Source organism: Tympanuchus pallidicinctus, unplaced genomic scaffold, assembly GCF_026119805.1.
Source record: "Tympanuchus pallidicinctus isolate F22 unplaced genomic scaffold, pur_lepc_1.0 scaffold176, whole genome shotgun sequence".
In the NCBI taxonomy this organism is placed as follows: domain Eukaryota; kingdom Metazoa; phylum Chordata; class Aves; order Galliformes; family Phasianidae; genus Tympanuchus; species Tympanuchus pallidicinctus.
This window is the reverse complement of record NW_026294695.1, coordinates 50,063-56,062: the sequence shown is the minus strand read 5'-3', so window position 1 is coordinate 56,062 and position 6,000 is coordinate 50,063.

Genomic DNA, 6,000 nt, shown 5'->3' with positions numbered 1-6,000 from the left:
CGCTCTTCTGTGCAGGTAGGAAAGGAGCGGATTGCAATACGCTTCGTTTAATATTAATCACAGTGCTCGACGCCAGGCATGCAGATTACGTCCACGCTATCTCTCCAGCGACAATCCGTGGTAGTTGCCTTCTCCGTGGCTAAACGTCTGCATTATGTGACGACAAGAGTCGAAAGGATACGCCTCTCAGAAGAGCACCAGGGAAATACGAGCAGAGACAGATGCTGTGCTGTTTGAACCTGCCATTTAATGATAGCAAAAAGAAAAAAAAAGAAGAGAGACAGAATAAAAGTGTAGCAAATGCTATGGAAGCCAAAAGAAATCAAACCTACCTTTTCTTAAGAGCAGCAGGTGGCTCTGGCTTCCCATCAGCACTGGGCAGAGCTGAGCATGGGGAAAGGAACAACACCCGGTGACAGCAAAGGGAGCACGAGGGACAAGCGACACCAAGCCCCAAAGGACCTGAGCGAGCGTGTGAAACAGGAGACGGCAGGGATCCACGTACCTTGGCGCAGAGCCTCAGGAGCGGACACTGGCATCCACCAGCGGCTGTGCTTTCCTGCTGCATCCAACAAAGTCTTTCTCGCAGTCCTCACGCTGCTTAGAAGAGCAAGCCGTGTCCGGAACCTCGAGCAGAACAGAATGCGACGAGCAAGGAGCTGGGCATCGATCTCAAGGCCAACAAGTCGGTCCCTCCCAAACCTCACTGCTCACCCAACCTCACTGACAGCAGAAGCCCAGGCACACATCTGAGCCCTGCCATTCCCAGCCCTTAAATGAGCTCAGGCTGGGCTCTGGCTCCACCCAGTCCCATCCCCGGCTTCATCGCACCCACCTGTGTCTCCACCCTGCTGCTGCCATCCTGCACCAGCTTGTCCATCATTCCTTCACTCTCTTCTGTAACAGGATGAGGGGGAAGAAAGGAGAGAGAGAGCAAAGAGGAAAAAGGGAATAGGGGACAGCAGAGAAAAAAAAAAGGGGGGGGATGGGGAAAAAAGGGGAAAAATGGGGTACAGGGACAGAAGAAAGGGGACGTGAGGTGGGGGGGAAGCGGAGCTGGGGATGAAGAAGAGGAAAGGGGAAAAAAGAACAGGGGAATGTGAAGAGAAATAAGGATGGGGGGAGAAAAAGGGGTCCAAGAGTGCAAGAAGAGATGAGGGAAGGCGGGGAAAAGGCGGGATAGCAGGAAGTGCATGAGAAGGACAAAAGGAAAAACGAGGGACGAAAAAAAGGAAAAGGGGGGCAAGGGAGGAAAAAGGGAAAAGTGGGACGAATTAGGAAAACAGGAAAAGAGGGAGGAGGGTGGAATCAGGGCCGTCGCACTCAGCAGCGCTGTCCTGCTGCTGTGCCATTAATTTCTCTGGGATCCTGTACCCGTGGATCGGTGCCACCTGCCTTCGGGAATGGCAAAACTGGAGCCTTAGGGGGGCGACACAGAACCCCAAAAGACCACTCTTCACCAAGGTTTGGATTACAGCCTTATCAGAGGCTATAAGAGGCTGGTGGAGGTGGGACGGCGCTGTCGATAACCAATGAGAGAGTGGCTGGGGCGGGACAGCGATGCCGATGACCAATGAGAGGCACACGGGGGCGGCACAGTGCTGTCGATGACCAATGAGTGGCACACAGGGGCGGGATGCTTCCGCCGATGACCAATAAGACGCTGGCAGGGGCGGAACTCTGCTACGGATGACCAATGAGACGCTGGCAGGGGAGGGACTGTGCCGCCGATGACCAATAAGATGCTGGCAAGGGCGGGACAGCACTGCCGATGACCAATGAGAGACTGGCAAGGGCAGAAAGGCTTTGCCAATGGCCAATAAGACACTGGTGGGGTCGAGACTGCACTGCCGATGACCAATAATACAGTGGCGGAGGCGGGACGGCGTTGCCATTGACAAATGAGAGTCTGGCGCGTATGGGACAGTGCTGCCAATGACCAACGAGAGGCTGGTGAGGGCGGGACGGCGCTTCCACTGACCAATGATAGGCTGGCAGGGGCGGGATGGCGTGGCTGATGATCAATGAGAGGCTCATAACGGTGGGACGGTGCTGCCTGTGGCCAATGAGAGGCTGGTCTGACCAACTGCTCTGCGTAGAGGAGAATCGGAATTGGATTCAGGCACGAGGCCCTGAGACAGAACTGTGCCCTGTAAGGGAAAACCACAGGTGAGAGCCAGGATCAGAAAGCAGCTGCACAGCCACTGCAGGTCGGGAGGTGCTGTGTTTGTACTCAGATCTGCTTATCCTAGCCACTGTAAGAAGAGCAGCTCAAATGATGGTGACATAACGATGGTGACAGTTTTCTTCTTGTCACATTTGGGCTTGCAAAAGGGTGCCAGATTCTAACCTAGCCCAGGATTCTGCTGTCCCCTTGCAGTAAAAGCATATTTCAAAAGACTTGGAGAAGGCCTACACTTGATTCAGGTGTCTGATCAAGATAAAGCTAGTAGAGGAAGACACTCACCTGCTCCATTTGCAATGTCAGGTCTAGATTTGGAGCAGTAGAGGATGTCTGTGTGGTCCATGATGAATTCCACCACGGCCGACTGCGTCTGCAATTCCGTGCAGGCAACTCTCCCGCTGGCGCAGGCAGACTCGTTCAGCAGAAAAGACAGGTTTTAGAAGTCATTCAGCCAAGATCGCTTTCCCAGGACTGAACTGTTGTAGCCCAAAGCTGTCATACGGGGCTCTGGAGACTTCCGCAGTGGGCAACCAGTGATGCCACGATCGCTAAGTTCTTAGCGTGCATGTTGGTGACAGAACTGTTCGCAGCCAGACCAGGCCAAGTTTCTCATCAGCTGCCCTGGAAAACAAGTGAGGCAAATGTCCACCATGCCGTGCTGAGACAAGCAAAGCAAACCTCATTTCATGCTAGTTGTTATTACTGCTACTGATGCTGAAGATGAAGTAGATCCAACTTGACCAAGCGCCACGCTGCAGCACCCAGCCCCAGCACAGCACAGCCACAGCCATCAGCTGCACGTAACGTGCCCCTGTGCCCAGGAACTGACCGCACAAATTAACCCCATGCAGTGTTTCAGCATACCCAAGCATCGCGTTGCTCTGTGAGACAAAGCCTGGAATTGCACTTTGCCCTCTGAAGTGCAGCAGGGCTGAGCTCAGCAGGCTGAGGGCAGCACTGACCTGTAGTGAGGAGCGGGCAGCTGCTGGATGACGTCCCGCATTCTGACCAGCCGCTCCTCCTCTGTAGCGGCAACAACAGAATCCTGGAAAAGTGTAGAAAGGGATTTAGACAGGAAATAGGCAAGATACATGACTTAGGGTCGGTAACCCTGGGCACAGCGAGCTGCTGATCAGCATCCAAGCACATTTTATACCTTCCAATTGGCCACTGGATATCACAGCGGCTCGCAGCTGGTGTCACCAAGTCCGAGGACTCCAAGCAGCGGGCCGCTTTACAGCCAGGTTGGGCAGCTCACCACCTAGCAGTGGGCATTTATCTCAGGTAATAATTCCGTTACCGTTGTAGAAATACTTGGGCAATAGAAAAAACAAACAACGTAGGAATTCTCGCAAGCATCGAGAAAATGGAAATAAACACATCCTGAGGCCAAAAGAAGTGGCGTAGGTAAAATGCAGGACGTGGCAAAAACATGCGAGTAAACCGCATGGGGCAAACGGATATCTCTTTCTTTAAATAAAATATAAAGACTGAATGGCATTATTTCGCTCTCACCTTTCGGAAGTGGCAACAGATCCAAAACGTTTCCACTCGCGTCCGAGCACTCGCGCGTCTCCGCGAATGCCGCTAGCAGCCTCCAGCAGCGGTCTCCTTTTTTCTCTGTTGCAAGGAAAGGGCGACAGCCGCCGGCTGCTTTTCTCCGAGTAGCGGGCTCTTCTGCGCTCGTAGGAAAGGCGCGGATTGGAATTGGATTCGTTTAAAAATAAGCAGAATGCTCTGCGCCTGGAATGAAGGTTGTCTCCATGACTTTCGATAGAGAGACATTTCATGGTAGTGAGTTTAACGCTGGCTTCATGTCTGCAATCTGTGAAGATAAGAGTCGAAGGTATTACCATCTGTAAAGAGGCAGGGGCCTAACGCTAGCAGCCTCCAGCAGCGGTCTCCTTTTTTCTCTGTCGCCAGGAAAGGGCGTCCGAGCTCGCGTCCGAGCAATCACGCTTCTCCCGAATGCCGCTTGCAGCCTCCAGCAGCGGTCTCGTTTTTTCTCGTTCGCCGGGATTCGGCGACTGCCACCGGCTGCTTTTCTACAAGTAGTGGGCTCTTTTGTGCACGTAGCAAAGGAGCGGATTGGAATTGGATTCGTTTAAAAATAGGCAGAATGCTCTGCGCCTAGCATGAAGGTTGTGTCTTCATGACTTTCGTTCGAGAGACCTTTCGTGGTAGTGAGTTTATCCCTGGCTTCAAGTCTGCAAACTGTGACGATAAGCGTCGGAGGGATAACAATCTGTAAAGAGGGAAGGGGCATAACATGGAGCACAGATGTTGCGCTATTTGGGAGCACATTCGAAAAAGTGGGAGCGCTCAAATCTGCTCTGCGGTTTAAAAAACACCTTTACGCAGGTCCGAGGAAACAAGCAGAATTCGCAAGTTCTCGTCGTCGGAATGGCACTACTACGCTCTCCAGGTTCGAATGCGGCAATAGCGAGAACCGCTCCAAAACGTTTGCACTCGCGTCCGAGCAATCGCGCGTCTCCGCGAATGCCGCTTGCATCCTCCAGTAGCTGTTTCCTTTTTTCACGGTCGCCAGGAAAGTGCAACAGCCGCCGGCTGCTTTTCTACAAGTAGCGGGCTCTTCTGTGCTAGTAGGAAAGGAGCGGATTGGAATTCGATTCTTTTAAAAATAAGCAGAACGCTCTGCGCCAGGCATGAAGGTTGTCTCCATGACATTCGTTCGAGAGACATTTCGTGGTAGTGAGTTTAACGCTGGCTTCATGTCTGCAATCTGTGAAGATAAGAGTCGAAGGTATTACCATCTGTAAAGAGGCAGGGGCCTAACGCTAGCAGCCTCCAGCAGCGGTCTCGTTTTTTCTCGGACGCCGGAATTCGGCGACTGCCACCGGCTGCTTTTCTACAAGTAGCGGGCTCTTTTGTGCACGAAGGAAAGGCGCGGATTGGAATTGGATTCGTTTAAAAATAAGCAGAATGCACTGCGCCTGGAATGAAGGTAGTCTCCATGACATTCGTTCGAGAGACATTTCGTGGTAGTGAATTTATCGCTGGCTTCATGTCTGTAATCTGGGACGATAAGAGTCGAAGGTATTACCATCTGTAAAGAGGGAAGGGGCATAACGTGGAGCGAGAGATGTTGTGCTGTTTGGGAGCACATTCGAAAAAGTCGGGAGCGCTGAAATCTGCTCTACGGAGAAAAAAACACCTTTACGCAGGTCCGAGGAAACAAGCAGAATTCGCAAGTTCTCGTCGTCGGAATGGCACTACTACGCTCTCCAGGTTCGAAAGCGGCAATAGAGAGAACCGCTCCGCAGCGCTTGCACTCGCGTCAGAGCAATCGCGCTTCTCCCCGAATGCCGATTGCAACCTCCAGCAGCGGTCTCCTTTTTTCTCGTTCGCCGGGAATGGGCGACTGCCGCCGGCTTCGTTTCTACAAGAAGCGGGCTCTTCTGTGCACGTACGAAAAGATCTGATTGAAATTCGATTCGTTTAAGAATAAGCAGAATGTTCGAGGCCTGGCATGAAGGTTGCGCCCATGCCTGTCGGTCCAGCCATAATTCGTGATAGTTGTCTTCTCTGTGGCTAAACGACTGCATTATGTGACGACAAGAGTCGACAGCATAAGCCTCTCAGAAGAGCACCAGGGAAATACGAGCAGCGACAGATGCTGTGCTGTTTGGGAGCGCATTCGAAAAAAGACTCGAGGGATATTTCCAGAAGTGCGGACAGGAAAAAACGCGGTCGAACGGATCGCGGCAGGCAGAATTGGCACGTTCTTGGCATCGGAATGGCACTACTACCCTCTCCAGGTACGAAGGCGGCAATAGCGAGAACCGCTCCAAAAC